Source organism: Callospermophilus lateralis, unplaced genomic scaffold (assembly GCF_048772815.1).
Source record: "Callospermophilus lateralis isolate mCalLat2 unplaced genomic scaffold, mCalLat2.hap1 Scaffold_66, whole genome shotgun sequence".
In the NCBI taxonomy this organism is placed as follows: Eukaryota; Metazoa; Chordata; class Mammalia; order Rodentia; family Sciuridae; genus Callospermophilus; species Callospermophilus lateralis.
The window spans coordinates 152,238-169,259 of NW_027514882.1; the positions used below are offsets into that span (position 1 = coordinate 152,238).

A 17,022-nucleotide genomic window follows, 5' to 3' on the forward strand; every position below is an offset into this window, starting at 1 on the left:
GCAAAAGCAGCAGGTGTCCTCGAGAGTACAGGCCAAGCCAGGACCCAGAGCTCAGACAGGGAAGGCTGCTCCACCTGCTCCCCAGACACCACCAGCCCACAGGCCAATGTCTGGGGCAGCCATGCCACAGGGCTCCAACAAATAACGACTCAGGGGGGGCACCAAACTCCAAGCAAGGCTGAGGGCACTGCCAAACTCTCTACTTGCTCAGATCCCCCACAGGCTGAGGAACCGTGCACCCCAGGTCCTAGTAAAAACGCATGGCGCTGATCATCTAGACTGTAAACCAGATCCAGGGAAATGCCAGGCTTTATTTCATCCACTCCATATTAGTCACGTTGACCCTTTTTACAGTGAGGCCAGGCTGTTATTCCTAATGGTGACAATAACAATAAAATGAATTCTCAATTTCGCAGGGCACGTCGTGCTGTGTGTGGACTAAAACAGGCCTTCACCTTCTCCCTGCTGGCGTGTGGGGGCTGGGTGGCGCTCCAGCTAGACACTGCAGTGGTTCTAACAAACAGCCACTGGGTGGGCAAAGGGGAACTGGAGCTCTCTGCTGGAGGGATGTTCTTGTCCCACAGTCAGGGATCCCAGGGAAGGGATGGCTGGCCCCTCATGAGTCTCCTGGCCAGTAAGTCATAGGCTCCCAAAGGCTGGATTAGTGCTTTCCCAAGCCACGGTGGCAAGGCACAGGGGGATGGTGCAGTGGCACTCATGTCCCTGGGACTAGCAATGACATGCACAAAACCCTTTCCCCATGAATCCCACTATGAAGGCCCTGCCCACCAGCTACAGGACCTCCTACCTCATGGGAACCCAGTGGCTCTGCATCTCCCCCGACACTCCCTTTACATGGACCTCTGCTCCCACCCAGCCTCCCAAAGAACGCCCCAGGCACAGGGCAGACCCCTGCATCGCCTGTCCTCCCCATGTCACTAACATTGCCAATGAACTGCCTCTCCTGGGGTCCAGAAATTCTTCCTTCTCTCCTCATATACTACCTGTGCAGGTCCCCAGCAGGTGACACCAGAGCCATTTTAGAACAGGATCTCTGGAGTGGGAGAGTATGACAATCCCACAAACCTGGGGGAAAGGAACACTCCAGCAGCACCAGAAAGCCAGATTGAAGAACTATCAATGGCTGGGCTTGAGGGACTACCTGAGCTCAAAACCTGGAACAAGGAAGGGCAACGTCCACCTGGTTGTCACAGAGGGCTCTGCTGCTCTTAGTGAGAAAACAACTTTATTTAGGCCTGCCCAGTGGTGAGCTAGGAAGGACCTCAGGAGTAGCTCACCTCCCCATTCAGAGGCAGATCCAGCAAGACCAGCCTCTCAAGCTCTCCAAAGGCAGGTCCAGGCCACCTCTCTGGGACTCCACATGGCTCCTCTGTGCTGGAATGCTCCACACTGCCCAGGGGAGCCTGCAGACTGGGGCCAGCCCATCGAGATGGGGCAACGCAGTGTGGTGGCCACATCTTCCAGCACAGCCATGCCACAGAGCTCCCAGTGACACTGGGAGGAAACCCAGCAGAGGAGGGGATCCAAGCAGCACGGTTCCCTCCTTAAGTGGTCACTCAACACCAAGCACAGTGGTCAACCTAGAGCTGCACACCAAGATCCACTTTTCTCTTTCCTGTCTAATGCATAAGCCTTCGCATACCATGACAGCAGACAAAAGAGTATCGTGAACCCCAGGTGGCTGCCACACACCCACAGGTGTCATCAGATTGTGCCAATCTCATTATCACCTCTACCTCTACTCTTTCACCATTTTCTAATCCAGCTGGATTATTTCAAATCCAAATCACAGGCATCAAATTATTTTCTTTTCTTTTTTTTTTTTTGGTATCAGGGGATTGAACCCAGGGGCACTTAACCACTCAGCCAAATCCCCAGCCCTATTTAATACTTTATTTAGAGACAGGGTCTCAATGAGTTGCTTAGGGACTCGCTAAGTTGCTGAGGCTGGCTTTGAACTCGTGATCCTCCTGCCTCAGCCTCCTGAGCCACTGGGATTACAGGCATGCACCGGCGTGCACCACCACACCAGGGTAGAGCCCACTTTCTGCTGCAGGACTCAGACACAGGACAAGGGAGCTGTCCAAGGGGGTTCCAGTGCATGCCAGCGCTCAGAGAGCCAGGTACTCAGAAATACTCACAGCTTGATAAGGCTGTCGAGGCCTGTGAAGGCACCACTGGTGTCCTCTAATGTGCCTGAGATCTCATTATGGTCCAGGTCCCTGGGGAGAAGACAGAGCATGAACCTCTCAGTCACAACCCTCAACCTACTTTTTTTTTAGATAGAGAGAGAGAGAGAGAGAGAGAGAGAGAGAGAGAGAGAGAAAGAGAGAGAGAGTTTTAATATTTATTTTTTAGTTATCGGCAGGCACAACATCTTTGTTTGTATGTGGTGCTGAGGATCGAATCCGGGCCTCACGCACGCCAGGCGAGCACGCTACCACTTGAGCCACATCCCCAGCCCTCAACCTACTTTTTTTCATTAGTTCTACATGACAACAGAATATGGCATCATTTTTAAAGCATGGGATATAGTTTGTTCTAATTCAGTTCCCAGGATTTCCCTCTCCCACTCTCTTCAGGGACAGAAGAACTGCTTTACACTGGGTTTCTACTTCACTGCTCAAGGCACCCAGGTGCACTCTAGGGGGCCCAGTGTCCTGTACAGTCATGAGGAGTCCGGCTCTGTCAAGCAGGCCCCGCTCTGTACAGCCTGCAGCATGGCTAGGCTCCCACGGCCTTCCAATGCAAATGATGCACACCCCAAACAAGCAGCTTTCCCTGGCTAGGCCTGGGGGTGGGAAGCAGTACAGAGCACATTTAGGAAAGCCCAGTTTGTAATCTGCCTGCACAGAGTAGACACCTTGCCGTGGCATGGAGGATCGGTTGACAAGTTCCTTGAGGTTCCTATCTTTTCTAACTCAACCAGAGTCCCTTTTTTTGACCCAACCAAGAATCTGGAACAAGGCACGTAGAAGAAAAAAATTGAGCAGTAAAGAAAGGAACCCTGGCCTTGTGCCCTGCATGCTGGCTGGTGAGTCTGGGGCCCAGAGCCCATCTCCTTACATGGCCTGCAGAGAGCTAGACATTGAGCCAGGGAGGACATCTGGGTGCTGAGTCAGACTTGTGACTCACTCGCCAGGGTGGGAGAGATGGGGCCAACTCGACAGGCCAGGCTCCTCCAGCAGAGCAAATCCCAAGGCCAGTGACTCAGCCTGCTTCCCAGAATCCAAGGGCAGGTCAAAGTGCCCAGGCGGGACATCGCACCTGGTAGCAAGGCCCTATTCTGCATGCACTCTGCCATCTCCAACTTTCCACCAGGCCCTCATGCCTGCCCTTCCCTCTCCTGAGCCCTTGCACAAGGGCCAGGAACAGAAAGGGATGCTCTTGGCTCCCAGGAAGAACTGGAATGGATGGTGCTAGAGGGAAGGGAGCTCTGACTGAAGGTGAACCATTTACTGTGACCTTGCTTGAGCAAAGTCGGCTGCTGTAGGGGCTTCTCCTTCCCACAGTTCCTGCCTATTATCTTCAGACTGAATGAACCCAGGCCTGGGGCGGTGCCTCTGTGTGCCTGTGTGCCCACTCCTGCTGCCAACCTTTTTCTCTTCCTCCGGCCTGCTAAGTCTCAATGCCTGGCCTCCTTATCCTGGCCTTGTAGGACTTCAGCTTGAATAGCTTGGCCTGGGGTGCTTTGCTCCCCCAGGCAGTGACTCCACTGCCCCCACTTTAAAACCAGCTCCACCAGGTACAACTGCAGAGGAGCTTCCTGTCCCAGTTGCCTGCAGCAAGCCCCTGTCCACCGGGAACTCATGCCTAGGACAGGGGCCTCAGAGCCCACCACCACTGTCTGCTGAAAATCACACACCCCGCTCTGGGTGCTTTCTGCTGATGGTTTGGAAACTGACTGAGGCCAACAATCCCAGAAAAGCATCTGCGATGACTTCTGGTGACTTACCTAATGGGACACTTAGAGGGACATGGCATTGTCACCTCCACCTGGTTGAATGACTCCCTAATGAGGACAAGGAAAGATACAGAGTCCCCAACTCCACCTCTTTTGGAAATGAGGCACACTGGACACCAAGTGTAACAAAGGAGTTTTTGCACTAGTTTTTGAACTAGTTTTCTGCCATGACTTTGAGAAAAGATATAGAGGGTTTAAAGAAATGAAGCTGGGCCCAGTGTTGCATGCCTGTAATCCCCAGGGCTCAGGAGGCTGAGGCAGGAGGATCATGAGTTCAAAGACAGCCTCAGCAAAAAGCGAGGCACTAAGCAACTCTGTGAGACCCTGTCTCTAAATAAAATAGAAAATAGGGCTGGGGATGTGGCTCAGTGGTCGAGTGCCCCTGAGTTTCATCACTGGTACTGAAAGAAAGAAAAAAAAAATGATTGCAGGGACAGTGTGGCAGTGGTTGCCGACCTGGGGACGCTCACTTCAACAGCAGGACCCAGCGTCCTGACAGGCACAATGTGCAGCTTCTGCTTCGTGACACCACACTTTAAGGTTGTCATTCCCTCAGGCACCATCCCAGGGGAACAAGACATTCAATATCAGCTATGCACACATAACACATCAGCTTGGGGTCCAATTCCCACCCAAAGCCATTGGGAGTGGAGTTCAGAGAACTCCCAGAGAGGCCTTCGGGGGCCGGCTCTGTCCTCTTCTGCTGTCCTGCCCAGGACCCCATTGCTTGGTCACCCTCACAGTGAATGCCATACAAGATGCGCAGGTTCTTGAGTCCCTTGAAGGTGCCTTCGGTGATGTGGCTGATGGAGTTGTGGCTGAGGCGCAGGATGCTCAAACTGCCCAGCTTGGCCAGGCTCTCCTTGTCCAGCCGTGTGAGGTTGTTGAAGGACAGAATCCTGGGGAGGTGGAGGGGCACAGGTCATTATCAGGCTTCACAGACTTGCTTACAACAACCCATGGGGTCTCCGTGGGGAGGGAGTATCTCACAGTGGACGTGCAGCTAGGTCATCCACCTGGCCTAACAACAGGGATGGCTGTGCAGGTCCCAGTGTGATTAAACTTTGGGGATGGCACAAGGTCATGCAATACAAAACCTCCCTGCTGGTGTCCAGGCTGGTCCTGATTCAGACCTTTCTTGGCAGAGGCCCGACACCCTGGATAGGCCCCTTGTGGGTCAGATGCTGCCACTCCACGCACTGGACAGCAGAGGGCGCCATGCATCCCTGCCTGGGACAACCACTTCAGGGCCTCAGCCTCAGGCTGGAGGCTCTGGCCTGAGTGTCACCTACCCTCCCTGTGAGCAGGACAGGACACGCCCCAAATCATCCATTTAGCCTGCATGTGAGACTCCAACCCTCCTTTCAGACACCCTTGCATTTCTGACACAACCCTGGCACTGGTCACTTGGCATACGGGTCACCTCTGGTTGAAAAATGGGAAGTTTGGGCTGGGTCAGGAAGAAGAAAAATAGTATCATTGAAGATTAATGAGTTTTTAAAGGGGGCAGCAGGCAGCCTTCTTTCCCTGCTGGAGAAATAAGTCATGGTGTCTGTCAGTCACAAAACCTGGCAAGAGACCAAAATTATATCCTCACCTGCATTTAAGGAATTTGGCTTAGGGGAGGGGCGGGAAAGCAACCCTCAGCCTGCCTCTGAGGTGACCTGAGAATGGGGCAAGCTTCTAGGACTGGTCAAGGCACGCTGCAGTGACCCCCGGTCCCTCTAAAGGGCACAGCAGACAGCGGTCCACAGCCAGAAAGGGGAGCAGGGAGCTCAAAGCCCCATCAAGGCTCTGGAGCACAGCTTCTCCCAGGAGGTCACACACCCTCTGCTGAGTCACGGGACGGTGGCTCCTCACCCTAGGAACTAGACAGGCTCAGGACTGTGGGACTCAACCTGCCCTGCTTCCCCAGGGCTCCCGGACTAGGACAACAGAGAACCACGTGTCCCTGGAGTTCCCTCATGAGGTCCTCACCTGAGCAAAGAGTGTGCCATCCGATACCACAAGAGGGAGGAAGCAGCACCCTAAAGCACCAGGAGGGTGAATCTAACACCCCAAGTCCAAGGGCAGTGAGTGGGAGGGAGAGGCAGGCTGTTGCATGGCACATGCTCTGACCACTGTCCCAAAGAGACTGAAACGCCAGGTCAGCAGAGGGATGCTTGTGGGCCCGAGATGCAAGGGACACACAACGGGAGGGACCAGTTAAGGACTGGGGCTGCAAGCGCAGCATGAAGTTCCAGGTCCCTGTGAGTGTGCCTGGCACCCATACGCTTGCTCACATTAAGTGACGATTTTTCTAGGCCAAGCCTATGAAAAGTGGGAAAGGAGAAAACCCTCCCAAACTCTCCTGAAAAATAAGGAAACCCAACCGGACTAAACTAGAGCATTATGAAACTGAAAATTTCCACCTAGCGAGGACCTGTTCCCCCAACACAAGCAGAAATCTAGAAACGGGTGCAGACACGGGAACATGGCCATGTTCTCTGACCTTTGGCTATGCAGCTCCGGCTGTGCATGCAGGACAGAGAGGGGACCACAGAGAGGGGACCCAGGTTCCCTCTCCAGGGGTCACCACTGTGGCTCTCAGCTTGGCCAATAGTGAGCTCAGGTGCCCTCAGGCCCAGCCTGGGTGTCCTGCCTGGGGATCTTCCAAAGGAATGGAGGGTGGGGGGGACACTGTGAGCCTCCATGCACATCCACCTCCTCCACCAGGCACGACAGGTAAAGGGAAGAGCCAGGTCCCTGGGGAAGCTGACTGAGGTGCAAGCACTGAGGACACACAGATTCTTCAAGTCAACGGGTCGCCATTGCTCTGTTCATGATCCCAGTGTGGTTCAAACACACTGTTTCTCTCTCTCTCTCTCTCTCTCTCTCTCTCTCTCTCTCTCTCGCTCTCTCTCTCTCTCGTACTGGGGCTTGAACCAAGGGGTGCTCTACCACTGAGCCACATTGCCAGCTTCTTTTTTTTTTTGAAATAGGTCCCACTAATTTGCTGAGGCTGGCCTCAAACTTGTGATACTCCTGCCTTGGCCTCCCAGGTCACTGGCATTACAGGTGTGCCACACCATGGCCCAGAGGCCTAAGGTACCATCACTCTGCAAGAAGCTACAGTGAGAAGTGTTCTTTAGGTTGCCCTTCCCAGACAGAGCCCTTGACTTCAGGAGCTTTTTCCACACCCATGAAATCCCTGGGGACAGAGGCTCTTCATGGGGACCGACAGGCTACACCTCTGTTATTTCAAAAATAGGAGGTAGGAAGGGCCTGGAGCTCAAAGACTTGACATTCCTGCTTTGGGCCTGGCTGGCCTGGACATCTATCCTTCTTTCTGCCAGAACAGGGCCACCGGCCTGCCTGCCTCTGAGCTGCCTTTGCCCCCGAGGCCTACACCCCTTCTTAGTCCACTACTCTCTGGGCTCTGGAGGATCTGCCTCCACAGACCAAAGCTGAGGGCACTTACAACTCACGCAGCTTCTGACAGAAGTTCCAGCCATCGTGGTGGATGCATGAGATGGAGTTGTGGCCAAGGTGCAGCTGGTGCAGGGCTGTGAGGCCAAAGAGGGAGCCGCTGTTCACTTCCACCAGGCTGTTGTGCTCGAGGTGTCTGCAATGACAGTGCCCGGGGTCAAAGGGGTCCAACCTTTACCCAATACCCGGAGTGTGCCTGGTCAGCACTCCGATCAGACACGGCGGTCACACTGAGGGTGTAAGAGCACATGGGAAGCATGGAGACCCCCTGGTGTGCATACACATGGTGGAGAGAAGACAAGCAGACCCCAGTGGAGGGTCTGCAGGCCAAGACATACTCAGAAAGTTTGGAAGGGCAGGGGATGTTAGCCATAAGTCACTTTCAGCTAAGTCAAAGTGAACCAGGCAGATGAGTGGGCAGAGGAGCTCTCAGCAAGGGCAAAGCCAGGAGAGGAACAGAGAGAGGAGGGGAAAAGGGAGGCAGCCCTTATCCTCATCCAACTGAAAAAATCCACTGTGCCAGGAGACATGGCATTAGCTCTGGGGTCCAATGACTGTATGATTTTTGTTTTTCTGGTACCCAGGATTGAACCCAGGAGTGCTTAACCACTGAGCTCCAGTCCCAGCCCTACTTATATTTTTTATTTAGAGAAAGGGTCTCACTGAGTTGCTTAGGGCTTTGCTAAGTTGCTGAGGCTGGCTTTGAACTCATGATCCTCCTGCCTCAGCCTCCTGAGACGCTGGAATTACAGGTGTGTGCCACTACTCCCAGCTCCATGACTACAAGATTTAAATCTTGATTTTGCTATTTTGATGGCTTAATGAGTCTGAACACCTGCAAAATGGAAATATCCAGAAGAATCCACCCCATGGTGCTGTATGGAGAGGGAATAGAGAATGTACCTCGAGGTTGTGGGCAGTGTGAGGATCTGGCTCCCAACAAGCTCATTAAGTATGCAAAGTAGGTCCCTGACTTACAGTATTCCAACTTGTGATGTCCACACTCAATGAAGGTGTGAGACTAACACACATTCTGCAGAAACTCCGCTTTGAATTCTGAATCTAGATCTTTCCTAACTGGTACAATCCTTTCTCAATGCTGGGAGTGGCAGAGAGATGGCTCCCCCTCAGCCCTGTGGTACCCAGAGGAAACAACTGACACTCTACCATGTGTTGTGCTACAAGCTAGGATGCCCTGGGGAATAGGAATTAAGTGTATTTTCAACTTATGACATCCTCAGCTCACAGTGGGCATCTCAGGATATGACCCCACTGAATGAAGAGCATTCATGTGCCATTCCCTCACTTCTCAGAATCCTCACCAATGACAGCTCTGCCTAGACACCTGGTTTCTCTCATGGAAGTTACTGATGCACATTTTGCTCTTTTTTTGGTACCAGGGATTGAACTCAGGGGTGCTTAACCACTGAGCCACACCCCCACCCTTTTTTATATTTGATTTAGAGACAGGATCTCGCTGAGTTGCTTAGGATCTTGATAAGTTGCTGAGGCTGGCCTCAAACTTGCAATCCTCCTGCCTCAGCCTCCTGAGCCACTGGGATTACAGGCACACACCACCATGACCGGCCCTAATTTGTATAAATTTGTTCCACATAAAAATGAAATGGTTGAGCCTCAGACTGTTTTCTTCTGAAAATTCTCTTAATCCTCAGACCATCATCAACTTAGAACTTCAGATTCTAAATGACAGACTTGAGGAAGGAAGAGTGTTCTGAAATATGCACCACAGAGCTCCAGCCCAGCTGAAGTGGCAAAGGAGGAGAAGCCACTAGCATCCTGGTCATGCAAAGCAGAGATGCTTCTGCAAAGTACACTGTGGGGCCTGGACCTAAGCTTCTGGGCTTGGTTTCAGTTATAAAGACAAGTAGTAAAGGAAAGAAGTGGGTAGATACTGGTGAAGATGTGCCAACTTGGAAGTAACCACCCGCAAACCTGAAAACAGAAAAACCAAGAGGAAATGCTAAGACCCAACTGTCTTCTGGGAGAAGAACAGGGATGGGGAGGGAGGGGGAGAGAGGGGACGAATGATGGGTGGGCAGCAGCTGTTTTCCTTTACTATCTGATTCATTCACGCAGAGGCATGACCTCTAATGAAAAATAAACAAATTAAATGTTGAAGGACAGCAGATTACATTCATCTGCTTTTTTTTTTTTTTTTTTTTGATGTTGCCTTTGTTTTTGGCAGGCCTCAGCTCCGCTATTGGATACATCTGGCCAAAGAGAATGTTCCTTTGATAAAAGCTGCACATCTGCACCAAGTGCCTTGATGAGCTCACAAGACATAAATAAATCTCCTGTGATGAACTATATTTTGGGTCCACCTACACATCAAGGAAGACTGTCAAACCCAAAATGGGGAGAGAAGGAGCTTCCTGTGGAGTGTGGGAGTGGAGAGGATGTGAGGAAGGATCTGTTCTGCAGCGAGGAAGTGGCGGTGGGAGGAAGCCCAGGAATGGGGCTCCTTCCTGCAACACCTGACCTGATTCAAAAACCTCCTCCAAGAGATGTTCCTACTCTGCTATGGAAACATGAACAGATATGGTTGAGTCTGCAGAGACACTGAGTTGGGACCACAGGAAGACTCAAAGGACAGGTGGCCTTCTGGGTGCGATGGCACAGGACTGTAATCAAGGCAGCTCAGAAGGCTGAGACAGGAGGATCTCAGGTTCAAAGCCAGCCTCAGCAAAAGTGAGGTGCTGAGCAACTCAGTGAGACCTTGTCTCTAAATAAAATACAAAATAGGGCTGGGAATGGTGCTCAGGGGTCGAGTGCCTCCCCAAGTTCAATCCTGGTACCAAAACAAAAAAACAGAAAGAAAAAGGAAAGGTGGCCTGCTCTTCACCTAGTGCTCAGCTGAATGGACACACACAGGCTGCCCCACTCCCCACAGAGGCAGGGTGCAGAAGCCACGGCCTCACCCTTGGGCTGGAGCCCTGCCAGGGCCCACCCACATTTACAGCACATGCATATTGGACAGCCCACAGAAAGCGCCATCCATCAGCTTGCTGATGTTGTTTTTCTGGTGCTTCAGCACCTCCAAGCTGTCCAGGCCCTGGAACGTGAGGCCCTGGATCAACCGAATCTGATTCCGATTGAGGTTCCTAAGAGAAGAAGCCCACAGGGTCAGAGCCTTCCTGTGCACATTACACACACACACACACACACACACACACACACACACACACACCTGCCGAGTTTCCCAGCCAGTGAGCCTGCGGGTATCTAATGCAAGAACACTTGCAGTCAGGGCATCTGACGGGATCTACATGTATGGGGCAAGAGCAGCGGGGGACCCCCATGAAGCACACACATTCAGCTGCTGGCTCTAGTACTAGAGAGCCTCGGGGGACTAAAAGGACTCTGGGTGGCCTGGAGGGGCAGGGAAAGACACATGGAGCTAATGGGAAAGCCCTGGTTTCCCCCAACTATTTCTGGAGTATCTCGTGACCCAACCTCCTCAGCATCATGGAGACCTTCTCCGCAGACAGCCCAGGATCCACACCCCACTGAGCCTCAACAACTGTTCTCGTCAATTTAAACCAAATTTCCACTACTGGCTTGTTTTCCTGACATTTATTCTTCCAATAATAAAAAGAAGTCAAAAATCAATCAATCAATCAATCAATCAATCAATCAAGAGCCAAGCATGGTAGCACAGGGTTATAATCCCAGTGGCATGGGAGGATTGTGAGTTCAGAGCCAGCCTCAGCAACTCAGCAAGGCCCTAAGCAACTCAATGAGACTCTGTCTCTAAATAAAATACAAAATATGGCTGGGGAGGTAGCTCATTGTTTGAGTGCCCCTGAGTTCAATCCCTGGTACCAAAAAAAAAAAAAAAAAAAAAAGCGAGAGACAAGATTTAGGAGATAAAAATTGCCATCTCCTGCTTACCGCCTTTAGCCGTGCTAACTTCCTGCCAAATTCAAGAAATGTCGAGGATGCCATCAAGGCTGAGGTACTTATTTTATGGGTACCTTTAAAACCAACACTAAAACCTCTGAGATAAATAAACAGAATGCATGCAGCCTAAGCACTAGCCACGCCAGCTAACCAGCAGGATTCCTCATGTCATCGAGGAGGACACTAGCATGAACCTGCACGTCCATACTCAGTGGACCTCATCCCTGCAAGATGAGGTGGCCCACCGGCCCCAGACCCAGCTCCAATCTGCTTTTACTAGGTGTTGTCATAGGGGCATTAATTACAGTTCATGCAGAACTTTACTGGGGGCAAGGTGGGAGGGGGAAGTAGGGGTTGCATTTGGTGCTAGGTCCTTGGGGAAGTTTGGCCCCCATAAAATTGGGCTATAACCTTAATTAAAGTGCTGGTTTCTGTACTCACAGTTGTGTCAGCCTGGGTAACTTGAATGCTTTTATAGGAAGCTGGGTGATTCTGTTTTTGCTCAGACAAAGAGTTAGCAGCGACTGTGATAGCTGTGATAGGCCATCGAATGCTCCTGACCCCAGGGTGCCAATGCAATTGCTGGCCAGGTTGCTGGAACGAGTCAGGAGAGAAAATGTCACAGCTGTAGGAGGCCTTCCTTGTTCTGTTACAGACACCAGACCAAGCTGGATCCGAGCTGGGAAATCACGCTAAGACACACCCAGAGGGACAGGTTTCCTGAGGAGATGTCTGTTATCACGAGGCTTCAGAGCCTCCCATGACTCCCGGATGGGAAAGCACTGCAGGTGGCAAGACTGTCCAAGGTCAACCTCCACTCAGCCCAGAGCATACAGCACCTGTGGCTAGTGGGCCCAAGAGGGCGGGAGTGACCGTCAGACATCTCCACCCCCAGCCCTCCTGCAAACCTGCCAACCTTGGGCCACACCTGGCCCGCCACCCTAGGCCGACAAGAAAAGCCCTACACAAAGCACAAAGTCAGCTCAGAGGCCAGGTCAGATTCCATTCCACGATTTGGGGAAACAGTCTTTAATCCTGAAGTGGGTCTCATTTTTGGACTTACATAATAAGTAGGTACAAGCCAATTCCTTTAAATGATTTTAAATACCTGAAAGAAACCCTCTAGTTAAAGAGACTTGAGCCAAGTTCTTTAGAGAGCAAGCCATACCACGCCTGTAATCCCAGTAGCTTGGGAGGCTGAGGCAGGAGGATTGAGAGTTCAAAGCCAGCCTCAGCAAAAGCGAGGCCCTAAGCGACTCAGTGAGACCCTATCTCTAAATAAAATACAAAATAGGGCTGGGGATGGGGCTCAGTGGTTAAGCGTCCCTGGTTCAATCCCCGGTACCCCCGCCCCCGCCAAAAAAAGACAAGCAACACTTTCTCAGGGCCATCTCCTTTGACTGTACTGAGCAGACGGACTGCAGTGTATAACACAGACAGGTGTGTCACACTGTGTGAAAGCATAGCAAGCAGTGGAAAAGAAAAGGGAAAAAATAAACGGAATAAAATAAATCAGTATTCCTATGAGAAGTTACCCCTCAACACCCTTCTTACTGCTTTTCCTAGACAAAATTTTGGTGTTTTTTTTTTTTAAACAAAACACCAACAACAAAAAACAAAAACAACAACAACAACAACAAAAAAAAAACAGCGCCTAAGTGAAAAGGAGAAAGCTCAGAGAATCTTCTACCCTGGGGGGAAGGAACAAGTCTCCTCTGGATTCTTTACCAGGCAGAGCCCCAGCACAGGGCACATGAGGATTCTCTACAAACTGTTTGTTCTTGACATTCCAGATTAGAGAATAACAGCCTCTGGGAAGAAGATAGAGCAGCCACAAGCTGCCAAAAGAGAAAGTCCCTCCTGCTTTCTTGCAGGGACAGAAGGTCAGTGCAATTCCATTTCGCAGTTGGTGGTTTCTTGGTTCTGAACAAGGGAGTGTTGGGCGGCAGCTGGACACCTCAGGACAGGCTCCACTTGAGGTTAACAAAGGCCAAGGCCTCCTGTTCCTGATTTTGGCACCTTGATGCAGCCTGAGAATAACTTGGAAAACCTAGGGGCCAAGGTTCATCTTCCCTGAAGAGATGGGTCATGACCACCTCTAAACAGGACTCGCAAATGAGCTCCAACATGACTCCGAAACAGTGATGACAAAGCGAATGTAAACTCACTCAGATTTGGAAATGTCTCTTCAGATTCCTCCCCAGAGCAACACTTTCCTACCCACAGGCCATGGGTGCTGCAGGTTTTATCATTTTTACTCTTGTCTACCATCCACATCGCAGGTAAGATGGGGCCCGAACACAGGTAAGAGACACATCAGCACAGTCCTGAGAACCCACAGGACCAGGAGCTGCCTTCCCAGACAGATCCCTTGAGCTGTGTGATCACTGTGGGACGCTAGGAAGAAAGAGCCTGGAGCGTATGCAAAGCGCTCTCCCTGCAGAGTGGGCCTCTAAGCTCCCCTGAGCCTTCTCTCCAAGCTCTGCTGGGAAGCAGCCCAGTAAATGGGAGTAAAAGCAGGCTTTGTTGTCAGGGCAGACCTCAGAGTCTTAAACTCTTTTGTCTGAGGGGTGAGCTCCCTGGACAGGCAAGTCCACCTCTCCCTGTCAAAGGTGTCCCCCTTGGGTGTAACACAGATGAATACTATGGGACTGGAAATGTTCCATCAGTGGGCATCAGAGGCCAATCCCTCCTGTCTTGTACCATCCCCAGAGCTGAAAAATTGTTATGGTTTAGATGTGAGGTATCCCCCAAAAGCTCACGGTGAGATGCTGCAAGAAGGTCCAGAGGAGAAATGACTGGGTTGTGAGAGCCTTAACCCAACCAGTGAATGAACCCCTATTGGGATTAACTGGGTGGTGGGGCTGGAGGCAGGTGGGTGTGGCTGGAGGAGGGGGCATGGGGGCATGGCTTTGGGTCTCTATTTGTCTCTGGAGAGTGGAGTCTCTCTCTGCTTCCTGATCACCATGTGAGCTGCTTCCCTCCACCACACTCTTCCTCCATGACCTCCTGCCTCCCCTTGAGCCCTGAGGGATGGATCCTGCTGTCTATGAATGGAGACCTCTGAAACTGTCAGCCCCCAAATAAACTTTTCCTCCTCTACAATTTTCTGGTCGGGTTTTTTTAGTCACACAGTAGTGAAAAAGCTGACCAAAGCAGAAGTGAAATATGCAGACTGTGTACAGACCTGGGCAATGGAGAGGCCTCCAGCTGACCTAGAAGCAGAGAGACAGCCCCAGCCACAGAAGCACTTACAGCTCTCTCATGTACAGTCCAGGGGGAAAGCAGGCGCTCCAAATTTCCATGATATTATTCGAACTCAGATCCAACACTTCCAAGGAAAGGTAGGCCTTCAGCTGCCTCCCGTTCACACTGCGGATCCTGTTGTGCTGCCTGAAACACACAAGTGGAGGTGACTCGGGCATTTCTTTTTGCAGAGTAACTACAGGAGCCAGGCATAGTGGTGGACGCCTGTAATCCCCGTGGCTCAGGAGGCTGAGGCAGGAGGAACTTGAGTTCAAAGCCAGCCTCAGCTTATTGAGGCCCTAAACAACTCAGTGAGACCCTGTGTCTAAATCAAATATAAAAAAAGTATAAGAATTCTCTTTCCTATTTTACTAGTTGTTTCACTCTTTCATAACATGACCCTCTAGTGACATTCAAAATGAGCTTTCCTGTTGTTCTTCCCATCCATGATCAGCTGCTGGCTTCAGAGAGTATGCTGGATTTTCTCATATGGGACAAGCTGTTTAAAAAAGTATGGGAAAGAACATAAGGGTGATCTCTAAGTACACAATCATGGCGTTACCTGCATCTACCTATATACCCACCATAAAGGATGTACCAGTGCAATTGGGCAGCTCCAAACCAATTACCTTCTGCAATCATCAGGACCCAGTCCACTGCCATGATTTAAAAGGCTTGTAGGCACCAGCCTAGGTTTAGTCATATGGCTGTGTGCAGTATTGGGGATTAAACCCAGGGCCTCATGCATGCTAGGAAAGTGCTACACCACTGAGCCACATCCTCAGACCTCTCTGGGTCAGTTTAATCCAACTTCACAAATCACTACGTACTTTCAGAAATCACTACTGACACCTCCCATGTGCCAGGCCTGGAGACATACAGGAGATTAAACACACACACACAACACACACACACACACACACACACACACACACACACAGATAAAATTATGGTAATCTGCCACAGTCTGGCTGCAGCAAAATAACTGGGGGGGGGCTGGGGATGTGGCTCAAGCGGTAGCGTGCTCACCTGGCATGCGTGCAGCCCGGGTTCCATCCTCAGCACCACATACAAACAAAGATGTTGTATCCGCCGATAACTAAAAAATAAATATTAAAATTCTCTCTGTCTCTCTGTCTCTGTCTCTCTCTCTCTCTCTCTCTCTTCCCCCTCTCTCACTCTCTCTCTTTAAAAAAATAACTGGGGGGTGACAAACAACTTGTGTACATTGATACAGCAGGAGTGGGAGCCGTTTATTGTAGGACAAGAGCGGTATACATACATTCCACACAGCTTATCTTAATTAGCATAAACTAGATACAGCAGTCAACCAATAAGGAATCTCCACACGTAATGGCTCCCTGGCATTACTTCACAAACCACTCCCTCTGGCAAAATGCCAGGCACCATCTTGACTTGTTTACAGACCCTAACAGTAATCTTCATACATTGCTGGTGGGACTGCAAATTGGTGCAACCACTCTGGAAAGCAGTATGGAGATTCCTCAGAAAACTTGGAATGGAACCACCATTTGACCCAGTTACCCCACTCCTCAGCATAATACCCAAAGGACCTAAAATCAGCCTACTACAATGACACAGTCACATCAATGTTTATAGCAGCTCAATTCACAAAAGCCCAGCTATAGAACCAACCTATATGCCCTTCAACAGATGAATGGATAAAGATAATGTGTTATATATACACAATGGAATATTACTCAGCCTTAAAGAAGAATGAAATGATGGCATTTGCTGATAAATGGGGGGAAATGGAGATTATCATCCTAAGTGAATGAAACATGCCAATTCCAAAAAAACCAAAGGCTGAATGTTCTTTCTGATATGCAGGTGCTAATTCAAAATGGTGGGTGAGTGGGGAAGAATAGAGGTATATAATAGAGAAAGAATAGAGGCAGAGGGGAGCAAAGGGAAGGGAGGGTGTTTTGGGGGTAGGAAGGATAGTATAAGGAATGGGACATTATTACCCTGTGTGCATATATAATTATATGACTGGTATGATTCCACATCATGTACAACCAGAAGAAGTTATATTCCATTTATGTTGGATGTTTCAAAATGCATTCTACTGTCATGTATAACTAATTAGAACAAATTTTAAAAACTAAAATCCTGGCACTCTGCAAAGGGAGAGAGGAGCTCACTGCAGGGTCTCACTGGAATCAAATCCCCTGAAACTCTAATGGCATTGTTCCTCAGTTTTCTCATCTAAATGATGGAGCTGAAACCTGTCATTTCTGGAATACGGGCAACCCAACTTAAAACCATGCTAAAGGGGTAGCGGACATTAAGGAAAGTGCTCCGAGGGTGTCCTGCCCACCTAGGAAGGCACTGTCCACTATGACTTATTTGCATCTTTAACCCTCGAGGCCTCTGGCAAA

The 17,022-nt window shown here is 50.5% G+C and overlaps 1 pseudogene; it reads right to left on the reverse strand.

Moving 5' to 3' along the window:
* Positions 1 to 14,760, reverse strand: part of LOC143390052 (leucine-rich repeats and immunoglobulin-like domains protein 1) — a 30,080-nt pseudogene extending 15,320 nt beyond the window's left edge.
* Between the last annotated feature and the right edge of the window lie 2,262 nt (positions 14,761 to 17,022).